The following is a 13,904-nucleotide window of genomic DNA, read 5'->3' as shown; positions in this document are numbered from 1 at the left end:
AAAGATTGATGAAGATGAAAGCTATGTAAAGGCAGTGGAAAGTTACATGATGACTATATTGTTGTTGTTCAGTCATGTCTTATTCTTTGTTGACCCTATTTGGGATTTTCTTGGCAAAGATACTGGAATAGTTTGTCATTTCCTTCTCCAGCTCCTTAACAGATGAGAAAACTGAGGCAAACGGTTATGTGACTTGCCCAAGGTCACACAGTACTTAAGTGTCTAAAGTCAGATTCTCAGAAAGATGGTTTTGCCTGATTTGGGGCTCAGCATTCTATCCACTAGGTCACCTAGTTGCTCATACAATGGGCATGAGCAGTCTGTAACACATTACAAATATGCAACTAAATAGCAATAGCACCATAAAGGATTTCATAAAAAAGATATGATTATAAAAACATGGGTCAGCTATGTAGAAAGATCAAGGCATGACAATGGCAGGTGGGGTCTGTGCTCCATTAGCATACATGCTATATGAAGAAAACTAAAGGAATTAATTCAACAAGTATTTTTTTAATTATAGCACATGCCAAGCACTGAACTTGGTGTAAAAAATACAGAGAGAAAAATGAAACTACCATCTAACTTAAAGGAAATTACATTCTAGGGGGAGCAAACAAGATGTACACAGATGAGTAAATATGAAACATATTCAAATTGGGCACCAAGTAATTCTTTCTAGGGTAGGAATGCCAACAGCTGAGGATGCCAAGAAAGAACATTTTCAAATGTGTTACTTGGGCCTTGAAAGAAGCTCAAGGTTCCAAGGGGCAGAAGAGAAAGCGGGAGAGAGATTGAAGATGGCTTGTTCAAAGGTACAAAAAAGGTACAAAGGTACAAAAGGTACAAAAAAATGGGAGATAACATATCTTGTATGCTGACAACTGGCACATCAAAATGTGTGAACGAAAGTAATATAAAAGTATATAATATATAATAATATGTAAGAAAATATAAAAGTAAAAAGTAATATAAAAATATTTGGAAATATAGATTAGAAACAGATCATAAAAGGCTTTACAAGTCCAGCAGGAGAGTCTGTATCTTCTCCTAGAATGACATTGAAGCTTCTTGAACAAAGAAATGACACAGTAAAACCTATGAGATCCCAGTGTTTAGCACAGACCCTCTATGGTGGTCTTATGAGAAGACACAAGGAAGAATTGCATGAGACATTTAGGCATGACTTGCTTGCAATTTGCAAAACTTAAATGAATGTGCACCTCAATGAGATCACAGATTGTCTGGAATATTAATGTATTGTACAGTGTCCATGAGATTATTGTACATAAGTGGACATAGATATTTGATAATTATATTCCTGCCACTTCTAACTATTCTCTCTCACAGGGAAAGATGTTTTTGTGATGCCTTAGTTAGCGGGGACATGGGGGAATTTTAAACTATTCCAACAACCCATACAATCATAAATAAGTGAACTCAAGTGAGGAGAACTATGACCATTGAACTGTAAAATCCATAAACAATTTAAGGATTTTCCTTAGTAATGTTGTAACTGTTTTGTGTATATAAAATACTCCTTCTTAATCACTCTTTTTTGAGGCACTTCTGCATAATAACTTACAAAAATGTATATTTTTTTTTAAAGTTCAGAAGTCTGAATGCAATAAAACCAGAAGTGCACACTGGTTTCTATTTCATATGTATTGGTAGTAGACATAAAGCTAAGTACCTGTGGCAGAGGTAACAGAGTGAAAAGACTGTATTTGGTGAGTTGGTAATTCTGGGCATTTGAATGAGATGATCTTGCCTTGTGATATTGAATGAGATGATCTATTCTAAAAATAGCCTACCTAGAATATCAACTGGATCCTAAGCTGTTATTTTATATGCATTTTAGAAATTAACTTATCCCCAGTTCTGTATCCATGGAAAACTCCCAATAACTTTTCCTCTACAGAAGTACAGTAAAAACATATATTATATCCATTGCTTGAGATTTCAAAGTTCTCTCCTTATGATGCAACTCTCAGGACTTGGAAACTAAGTTGTTTTGTTCTATTTTTGTTTCTGAACATGATGAAAAACATTTAACCTAAAGATGTATTCCTTAAATATTGCCTTCTTTCAATTACCAGTAATGATAACCCAAGTTTTTATTCATATCAATTCAAATTTTGATGAGTAGACAGTAAATATTTTCAAAAATTCACCCAGGTTAAAGAAAGTAAAATGTAATATGATGACTATATAGAAAATGTGTAGCTCTCTCTTTTTATCCCTCAAACACATGCTGCTTGTGGCTCCAGAAAAAATTAAAATAGTGAAATAATTCCCTACTCTTCCTGTCCTTCCTAAACCTCTCCTCATGCAACTCTTCATCAAGTAATTATAAATCCTATTTTCTCAGCACAATTCAAATGAATGTCACAGTAGACAAAGATGAAAGAATTTCTTCCTTTGTTGCTAATCCAAATGGGCCAAAAGTACTTTTAATAGCAACTGTTTGGGTATTAACTTTGTGTTGAAGATCTAGCCTAAAGCAGATGTACTTTTTAGATTTCTTGTTTGGTTTTGTTTTATTTTGAGGAAGATGAAAGATATAAAGAAGCATTGAAAAAAATCTTCTATAAAAGTATCAAATAAATAATGAATTAGCTTGCTGTGTATGTGGACAGAAATACCTTTCAGAAAGAAGCTCCCTTTATGATAAACCAGAGAATAAGAATGTAACACTCAGAAAAGCTAAATGAAAAAAAGATAGATGGGAAAATAAGAAGTCAAAAACCCAATTCTAACAACCAGTGGACAGGATTATTACCTTGCATTCTTCAAGGCAGCAGTTGGCTGCTGATGAAATGTCCTCACATATTCTGTCAATGTCAGATACAAAACTCATGTCAAGATGTCACATAATGATTATTTATGCTTCTCTACGATACTGATGAGTGACAAAGCAGCTCCAGAGCTGTGAAAGGTTGCATACCAATTGATAGAGGCTAATACAGCTAAAAGACAACACTGTCATAAGAAGTAATTTAATCTACACTATTAAAACATATCTTATCTTCAATATGGCCAATATATACAGTTATATGGGTAGTGAATTTCCTGAAAGAGGTGTATGCTCTTAATTGTTCATAGTAACATTAAAGGGTGCTAAATATATAGTAATTAACACCTCTTTTACATCTGTAGTATTTATCAAGAAGAGTTTTTTTTTTTTTTTAAAGGAAGTGTTATTTTATTTCTCATAGATAAAAGATGAAAAGGCAGCATGGAGCAGTGAAAAGAGAACTGACTTCAAAATCAAGACCTGGGTTCAAGTTCTAACTTCTGAATTCTGGCTATGTGTCCCTACAGAAGAGATTAGAAAGCTTTTAGGCAGCTCTGTAACACTAAAAGTTTGAGTAGGCTTATACAGCTCCAGTGGGAATTCCATATGTTGCAGTGAAAACACAAATCTGAGACAGAGATACGGATAAAACCTGTGGTTTCATTAGTACAGAGAACTTTCAGATGATGAAATTCTCTACCAGGGTAGGTCAATACCTTCTTTGCAACTTAGAGTCTAGAGTGTTAGTTATATAGGGCTAAAGGACTTGATTCACACAGACAGGATGTGTCTAGACCAAGAGAAAAATAAATTTTTTTTCCCTTATACATAGATAATTGTTCAGGAAGGTCTGGTCAGTTTGCTAAATTAATTTTAAAAGATGAAGCCATTGGTTGGGGCCTTGATTCTACAAAAAATCCAGTGCCTTTTAGATAGATGTGAATGTCTCTATAAAATTGTTAGTCCTTCCATTTCCATGAGTTAATGCACCTTGATTGCATTTCCCTATGAAAATTATGAACATACCTATTTGTTGTTAGACATCATAGAATTACAAATATAAACAGAAATTGTCGCAGAAAGAATGTCAGCTCTTCCTTTTTCCACCAAGATTCTATGCTATGATTATTTGACATTATTGAGAGTCTAAAAGAACAACACCAGTCAGAATGGACAGAATCTCTATATTATGAGAGTTGTTGTTGATCCAATGATGGCTTAAAACTATATAAAAGATTGAAATATTTTCCCTACGTTGCAAATGCTATTTAGAAATTTTTAGAAAAAGTATGACTCTCTAGGTAGGCATCAAGACCAAATAATGCAGAATAATTATATATATATATATATATACACATATATATATATATATACATATTGCAAATATGAATTCCTAATGGATAAAATATAAATTTATCATCTTTTACTTTGCCTCAAATTAAATAGATTGTTGCTTTCTGTAGCAATTAACACTTTAAGAATGATATAAAGCCTAGTTCTCAATACCATTTGCAAGGAAGTTCTTTCATCCTAAGCACCTTTCCAAACACTTTGTTTTAATCCAGCCTCCATTGTTACAGACATTTATAGCTTTAATTGGAAACATACATTATTAAAAATAAGTCATGAATTTCCTTCTAGAATATGAAAGTATGTTAGAAATAACTTTGAAATGAACCACTTGACTCTAAGAGTTTATGTTCCAATGCATAAGTATTAACAAAGAAAAAAAACATAAAACAGATAAACATATAAAATATACAAGTCATTAATGTACAGTGAAAACAACTAAAAAGGTTTAGCTTTAAAAAAAACAGAAAAAAGCCTTCAGCATGTTAAATATGTTCTCTATAGAGAATATGTGAGAAAAATACAGAAATTCTGCAGTACAATAAGGCTTCGAGGAGTTGCCATCTATACTAGCTAAAAGAATATACTGTGATCTTATAGAATAGCAGCCTTTTGGGGCACAGACTATTCCATTGTACTCTTTCCATCCCCTTGAGTACCTGGCATATAATAGGTGCTTATTCTGTGTTTGTTGATTTCTTGTTTGATGAGATCACAGCTGCTTCAGAACACCAAAGTAATCTTTCATTTGAAATCCGGAAAATCAGCTGCATGTTTGAGTTTTCTAAATAATAAGAATATACTAATAACTATACAACTTGTATTATTATACTTGTTTCAATACAAATCTTTCTTAAATATGTCACATGCTTCCTTGTTTTCTTAAACAAGATGTACAGAAAAAAGCTTTGCATTTTCTGTATGATTTAGCATGGTCATTGTGAATATCCATTCGGTTTCTGTAGTATAATGTTGCCTTCAGGAGTTCTGAAGTATGGACAGTTATTTGTTCCTGTACAACATGGCTTTGCTGCTGTGACTTTTGAGAGTTCTTGTAGATTTTTGTTGCAGTTGTTGTTCTTTTTCATCTTCTTTTTTCGTCTTCACCTTTGTCTTTTTTTTCCATTTTCTTCTTCTTTTGTCTCTTCTTTGTCCCCTTTTTCTTTTTTGTCTTCTTCTTCCTAAGACCCAGCCCATACAAAGTACTTTATATGTTACTGAAAGAACTGACAGATGTAATTAGTGAACAATCAGTTCTAATGGTCCTGATGGCAGAATTGCAAATATCATCGCAAATTTTTAAAAAAGGGGGAGGGATCAAATCTCATGTCTATTCCAAGCAGCATTTTAGGATGCACTATTAAAGGGAAGGTTTGTGAACACTTAATAAAGAGAAAAAGTGATCATTAAAAGCTAGGATAGCTTCATTAAAAACAAATCATGTCAGTATAATGTGAATTCTTCTGGTCCCTCCCCCCCAGGAAACTGAACTGGTAGATTAGAGGAGTGATTTCATTGGTATTTGTCAAAGCTACTCATTGCAACCTTGTGACTGAGAAGTAGAGTTCTTGGTAAGAATATTTCGGTGTATTTGTGTATTTCGGTAACTTTGGTACTAAATGAATTATCATGTTCATACATATATATATAATTTTTAAATAGGTTGATGTCAGTGAAGAAGGTGATCTCTCATGAAGTTTATCAGACATCTGACCTCGGTACTGTGCGTAACATACTGTGCTTGGTAACATACTGGTTCACAGGAAATATATCCAAATATATCTCAACAAGTCTTAACAATTGGATTAGTTGAATAAGATGAAATTTAATAGGTATATATGTATATGTGGTTAAAAAATTCAATATAGTAAGCAAAGGGGAAGGGCTTTGTCTAGATAACAGTTCCTGTAAAAAAAGATCTAATGGTACTATAGGACTTCAAGCTCAAAATGAGTCAGAAGCCCTAAGGTCTAGAAGCTCTAAACCTAATATTATTTTAAGCCACATTAAGATTGGTATGATGTCTAGAGTAAAGGAATAATAATTCTACTATATTCTGCTTTGGGTAGGTCACATCTGTACTGTGTCCAATTATGGGAACCACATTTTAGGGAAGACACTGACAAACATCCAGGAGAGAGCAACCAGGATGATGAGATAACTGAAGACAATGCCATAAAAGAATTGGCCAAAGTAATTGAGGCTGTTTACCTCTAGAAAGTGTTTAGGGAGAACTTCATGGAGATCTTCAAATATTTGAAAGGCTAATATGTAGAAAAGGGATTAGACTTTTTCTGCTTCGTTCTAGCAGACAGAGCTCAAGACAAGAGGCAGATGTTGAAGGGAGATAGTAAGGGAAAAAAATGTCCCAAAAATCAGATCTGTCCAAAAGTGGAGTGAGCTGCTTTGGGAAGTTGTGAGTTCTCTTTCCTTATTGGCATTAAAGTAGAAAATTGTTGATTACTTAGTGGAGATGTTGTAAAGGGTAGTGACTGGTTGAACAAGTAGACTCTTAAGGTCCTTTCAACTCATAGATTATGTCAATTTATATAAACAAAAGGTGACATTTTGAAACATAGAAATGAGTAGGGGGAGAAAAAGAAGAAAAAAAAGAAAAAGAAAAATATGAAAATAATTATTTCTGTTCCTTTTGAATTATGTAAGTAATAAAACAGATAGTGATGAAGATAAGCAAGACTAATAGAAGCAGCAAGATACTCTGAGGGTAAGAAAGAAGGCAGCATGTGACAAGGCACTCAAATTATGCCCACAATCTCAACTATCTTCTCCAACTAATGACCAGCTGCCACCAACAAGCATGTGTTGCATTCCCTAACCCCTCCACAGCCACCACTGAGGACCAGAAAAAAAAAAAAAGCTTGCCATCAAAGTGTTATATGAACACTTTCAAGTGGTTCATACAAAAGGAAATTACATTAAAGAAGATAAATTTGCTTTGCTGCTTTAACCTAAGGATCATAAAATCTTAACATCTCATTTCCACTGAAATCTGCTGTAAGTTTTCTCTTTCATTACGTTGTGAATACTCTGACAGAATGTGACAGCCAGAATTATTTCCGGTTTTTTGTCTCTTTGGGCTTACCACAGTACTTTATACCATAGTAAGTACTTAAGAAATGCTTTTTCATTCCTTCATTCCTTCATTCATTCATCCAACTGTCACTTATAACAAAAAAAAAGAAAGTTTAAACAAAGCAAATCAATATGTTGGCAATGTTTTCATTACCTATTTAGGGTTTTCCTGTGGAGAGGAAACAGGCATGATTCACCATCAATCCTTGATTCACCATCATTTTTCACTACCTTCGTCACAGTGCTAATATCTTTCAGTAGTGTTTTACTGTGGTCATCATGTAAATAGTTCTCTCGTTTTTCTTTCTGCAGCACAGACTATGACTTCTGAAACTAGACTTGCCAAACATAGTAATGCATGCTAAATAGTATTGTCATATAGATGTACTTTACTACAAAAATGTCACTGATACTTCAATTCTTATCTTACAACAGAAAAACTGATGCCTCATCATTTGCCTTAAATAAAAGAAGGAATTATAGGAGCGTTTAAGAGCTATAACATCTTTAGTGACATCCTTCTATAATAAGGGTAAAGCAGAGGAATGTCACTTCCAAAAATAAGAATTTTTTTATGCAGCTTTTCTGGTGGAATAGGAGTCTTTTGTCTTAGAAGTATTCCTTCTAAATATTTTCATTATTCATTATCTGAATTTACCAGAGGTAGACAATGGTACCTACCTACAAGTCATAAATAAATTACATCCTAGGAAATCATGCAGTCCCCAAATTATGTTCTGAGTTTGATAGATTGGGTAGCAAGGAAAACATGGCTAGGTGGCAAAGTGGTAGGACATTGGATTTGAGTGAGGTCGTTGTTGAGTTGTTCAGTCATGTCTGACTTTTCATGACCCCATGGACTATAGCATGCCATATCTTTCTATCCTCTACTATATACTGAAGTCTCTTCAAGCTCAGGTTCATTGTTTCTATGTCACTATCCATACATCTTATCATCTGCCCTCCTCTTTTTCTTTTGCCTTGGGTTTTTTTCCCCCAATATCAAGGGATTTTCCAATTTGTCCTATCTTCTCATTGTGTGACCAAAGTATTTAAGTTTCAGTATTTGACCTTCCAGTGAATACCTTAAATTAATTTCTCTAAGTATTGACCGAGTTGACCTCCTTATTGTCAAGGGACTCTCAAAAGTCTTCTCCAACACCACAATTTGAAAATGTCCATTTTGCAGTGCTCAGCTTCCTTATAGTCCAACTCTCAGAACCGTACATTGCTGCTGGAAAAACCATAGCTTTGACTATATGGACCTTTGTTGGCAAAGTAAAGTTTTTGCTTTTTAGCATGCTGTCCAGATTTGCCACAGCTTTCCTTCCAAGGAGCAAGTATCTTTTAATTTCATGACGGCAGGAGCCATCTGAAGTGATCTTTCAGCTCAAGAATATAAAATCTGACATCACTTCCATTTCTTCTCACTCTGTGTGCCAGGAAATGATGGGACTAGTTGCTGATATCTTAGGTTCTTTTTGTTTTCTAGGTCAGTTTTTATATTATCTTTTATTCTCATCAAGAGACTTTTTAATTCTTCTCTTTCTGCCATCACAGTGGTATCAGCTGCATAGCTGGGCTATCTCCATTTGTTCTGATCTATATCTAGTTCCTGGACCCAGATGACTTCTGAGGAGAAAGTGAGGCTAATGACTTTGCACAGCCCTACCCCACTTAAAACCAATTCACTTGCAAATCATGGCATGATCTTCTTGATATCATGGACCTCACTGAGAATGAAGGACAAATCATACACAAACAACCACATATCTGCATATTTGAGATTGTTAATATTTCTCTTGGCAACATTAATTCAGACTTTTGATTCATCCAGCTGGTTATTTCACATGATGTACTCTGCATATAATTTAAATAAATAAAGTGACAGTATAAAGCCATGTCATATTCCTTTCCCAATCTTAAACCAGTAAGTTGTTCCACGTTCAGTTCTGACTATTGCTTCTTAGCTCACATACAACTCTCTCAGGAGACAAGAAGATGGTTTGGTATTTCCATCTCTTTGAAGACTTGCCACATTTTCTTGTGATCCACATAGTCAAAGCTTTTAGGGTAGTCAATGAAGCAGAAGTAGATCTTTTTTCCCCTGGAAGTCCCTTCCTTTTTCTATTATTCAGTGAAGGTTGGCAATTTGGTCTCTAGCTCCTTTGCCTCTTTGAAAACTGGTGTGCTCTTCTGTAATTTGCAGACAACATATTCCTGAAGCCTAATTTACATAATCTTAAACACAACTTTGCTGAAATGAACACAATTGTTTGGTAATTTGAACATTCTTTGGCATCGCCCTTCTTTAGGAGGACATAAACTGATCTTTTCCAATCCCGTGGCCACTGCTGAGTTTTCCAAATTAGTTGGTATTTGGAGCGCAGCACTTTAACAGCATCGTATTTTAGGATTTTAATTAGCTCAGCTGGAATTCCATCACCTGCACTAGACTTATTGTTAGCAATGCTTTCTAAGGCCCACTTGACTTCATTTTCCAGGATGTCTGACTCTAGACTACTTACCACACCATTGTGGTTATTGGTTATGTTAATATTTTTCTTATATAGTTATTTTGCGTATCCTTGCCACCTGGTCTTAATCTCTTTTACTTCTCTTAAGTCCCTACCATTTTTGTCTTTTGAGTGAAAAGACCTGAATTCAAATTCAACCTCAGAAATTTGCTAACTGGGTGACCCTGGGCAAATCACTTAACTGTTTTGTGTCTCAGTTTCCTCAACTGTAAAGAGAATGTAATAATAGATTCCAACTTCCAGGGTTGTTTTGATGATGCAATAATAAGTTTAGATTTTACTCGTTAGTTAGTGAAAAAACACGGAGAATGTGAGTTACACGATTATATGATTTAGAAATAGAAGGGACCTAAGATGTCATCAAGGTATAAGATAATAGGGATCTAGATTTGCAGTCCCCCAGTCCAGTCTTCTGTCTTTTACAAATGAGAGGAATGAAACTCCAGGAGTTTAAAGGGTTTGCCCAGATAACAAAGGCAATAAGTAGTTGAGCTGATATTCAAATTCAGATCCTATGACACTTTCAAGCGTACCTTATTGTCTCCCCCTACCTTATAAATTCCCAGCTGGAATAGAATCTGCACCAGGTACTTTGCCACAAGGTCAACTACTGAATTGATGGTAAGTTTTTCAATTTGAAAAGGCTAGAAGTCAAGACCAAAGTGGAGGGAGTGTTGGTGCATGATTTTCTGTTTGCAGATGATTGTGCCCTCAATGCAGCCTCTGAAGCTGAAGGTGCAACAAAGTATGGATTAATTCTCTGCTGCCTGTGCTAATTTTGACCTAATAATCAACACCAAGAAAACACAGGTGCTCCATCAGCCACCACCACATCATCCAAACATGGAACCATCAGTTACAATAAATGGAGAAGTTTTGAATGCTGTGAATAAGTGCACTTACCTTGGCAGCCCTTCCAGGGATGCACACATTGACAATAAGGTTGACACATGCATTGCCAGAACTAGCTCAATGCTTGGGAGACTCCAAAAAAAGTTTGAGAGAGAAGAGGTATTAGACTGACTACAATACTGAAGGTCTACAGAGACATTGTGCTAGCCTCATTGTTGTATGCCGGCGAAACATGGACAGTCTACCAGTGCCATGCCAGGAAACTGAATTGCTTCCATTTGAACTGTCTTAGGAAGATTCTGAAGATCACCTAGCAGGATAAGGTACCAGACCCTGAGGTCTTTCCTCAAACTAAACTGCCAAGCACTTCAACTATGCTTCAGAGAGCGCAACTCCGATGGGGTGGCCACGTTATTCTAATGCAAAATGTGTATATGCTTGTGAAAAAGACTGTTTTATGGAGAACTCACATAGGGCAGGCGATCACATGGGGGTCAGAAGTGATGCAAGGATGCTCTCAAGGTCTGTCTCAAGAACTTTGGATTTGATTTTGGGACATGAGAGACACTGGTACAGGACCACTCAGCATGGCATGCCCATGTCAGAAAAAGTGCTGTGCTCTATAAGCAAAGTAGAATTGAGACAGCACAAAGGAAACATAGGATGCACAGATTTGGAGTAACCACCCCAAATGTTCACAAGAACTATCTGTGCCCAATCTGTGGTAGAGCATTCTGAACTTGTATTGGTCTGATCAGCCACAGTCGTACACACTGAAACTTCACTTTATTATGGTGATGTCATTTTGGTCCTCCTGGAGAATGGACAACAACCAACCATCTCCCCCTCCTTTTATTGATAACAAATGAGGTGCAAAAGCAATTTAGTACTTCCTTAATGTAATTAGTGTAGAGACACTGTTCTAAGGTCTTCAAAATGTAGCACCATACATGTGTTGTAGATGGGGTCTAGACTTAATATATAGAATTTGATGCTCACAACTCTCACCTAGACTTATGAAACACTCAAATTTTCTCTGGGTTTGCCTTTATCCTCCAACCTGCTTTTACAAAAGCAAGTCTGTGTTCCCAGCTATAGATCATAACCAGAGTATTATATTCTAACTCTCTATAAGAGCCCTAGGGGGTTTCCCAAGGGAAGGAAATATGCTCTAGACCTTCAGCTTCCATGCAATACGTTTTCTATCTATGTACTCAGCTGTTCAAAATTGTATCTTAAACATAACTATGTAGTTAATAAAGTAAAAGAAAAGCTATCATAGATACTAAAAATAGAGAAAATATGTAAATAATAAAAATCACTGTAATACAAATATAAACCTAGACCATACTTTTCTACCAGTTCACTCAATGACTGTGGCAAAAAGCAAACACTTACTTATAGGCCTCTGAAATGGATACACCCTCAGTATCCAATTAGTTGTTAAATCTTGTCCAGCATATTATGATAAGTCTTTTTGTATATGTCTCCTATTCTCTGGTGGGGCAGCTAGGTGGTGCAGTGGATAGAGCACCAGTGCAGGAGTCAGGGGGACCTGAGTTCAAATCTCACCTCAGATACTTGACACTCACTAGCTGTGTAACCTTGGACAAGTCACTTAATCCCAATTGCCTTGTCCTGGGTCATCTCCAGTCATCCTGATGAATATCTGGTCACTGGATTCAGATGGCTCTGGAGGAGAAGTGAAGCTGGTGACCTGAACAGCCCTCCCTCACTCAAAACAAAGTCAAGTGCAAGTCATGTCGTTATTTCTCTGATGGCATAGTCTTCTTAGGCAATGAAGGATGAACACCATCTATTATCTGACACTGTCACCACCTTATCACTTCAAAGGCTACTTTAGTAGCCTTCTGGTTGGTCTTTCTGCCTCTAGTCTTTTCCCACTCCATCCTGAATTCACCTGTCAAACTGACCTTCCTATACCATGATTCTGATAGTGTCATCTCCATTACCAAAATTCAGTGAACTAACTCTAAGTGGCTCCCTATTAGCTCCAGAATCAATAAAATATACCACTCTTATTTGATTAATTTTTTTTGTTCTTTATCTTTTCTAGGAATTCTTGTTGGGCTTGTGTCAGATTCATTTTTTTTCTTTGAGATTTTCCTTGTATCTGTTTTCATGTCATTATCTTCCTCTGAATTTACAGCTGGTTTTCTTTTTGTTGCTCTTTGCTCATTTTTTCAGCCTTTTTCTTCACTTTTAACATTAGGTTAAAGTTGGGCTCTCTTCATCTACCAGGGGTGGGGTGGGGTGGGGTGGGACTATCTTAAGCTCTAGGACTTTTGTGTGTATATATGTTGCTGTTTGCATAGCTAATTCTGGGAAGTGGTAAGTTTTTAATGCTTCCAAAGTGGTTTGTCTGGGTGCTGGGAGCCCCAAAGTGTGAGGGTACAAGGCACAGGTCTGCCTTGAAAGAATTTGACCACTCAAGCCTTTTTTGAGTCCAAGTAGCAAGTTTATTATGACATGGGTTGAGGTGGGCAAGATTCCTAGTGAATCTATGCATTTGATAAGGACAAGACTGATACTTTTACAGGGAAAAGACTGTGGGAAGATCTGTATGTGAACTAGGAGTGGAAAGTAGTCTGGGGTGTTCCAGAGGTAACAGCAAAAGAAGGATTGCACTGGGTAGGTAGCCACAATGAAAGGACTGTTGAAAGGATTTTACTGTGATGAGCTGGATGCCTCAGGGAAACTTGGGCTCCTGAAATTTTTGGGAAAGTTTAAGGACTAAGGGTCTTTTGTTTTAGGAGATCCAGATCCCATACCTCATCAGTGTGATCCACAGAGAGATGTGGTCATTGTTTTCCTGGTCTGTGCTCTAGTCATTACCCAGGAAGAGTTCCTGCTCCCTTGCAGCCACATCAGTGCTCCATTCCTCCCTAGAAGACAACCTGTAACTGGATATGGGCAATGGAGCTGGCAAATAGCCTTTAGTCCTGCACCCAGGGCTAGCACAAGAATCCCACATAGTTTCTTTTTAAATAGCTTTCTAATCCCTTTACCATCTGTGGACTAAGAGCTCCTGAAACTACTGCTGCCATTGTCACAGCTATCTCCAAGGCCCACCACTGGTGTTGCTTCTGCATATGCTTTGGGTCAACTCCAATACAATGTCACAGACTTCTCTTTCTAATCTCCTAAGTTTTCTTTGGCTGGAAAAATGTCTCATCCTGACTTTTTGTTGGCTACATACTGCTCCAGAATTCAATTTGAAGCATTGTTTTGAAATTATTTGGAGGAGAATATAG

This window comes from Notamacropus eugenii, chromosome 5, assembly GCF_028372415.1.
Source record: "Notamacropus eugenii isolate mMacEug1 chromosome 5, mMacEug1.pri_v2, whole genome shotgun sequence".
Lineage (NCBI taxonomy): Eukaryota > Metazoa > Chordata > Mammalia > Diprotodontia > Macropodidae > Notamacropus > Notamacropus eugenii.
Note: the sequence above shows the minus strand (reverse complement) of the source record.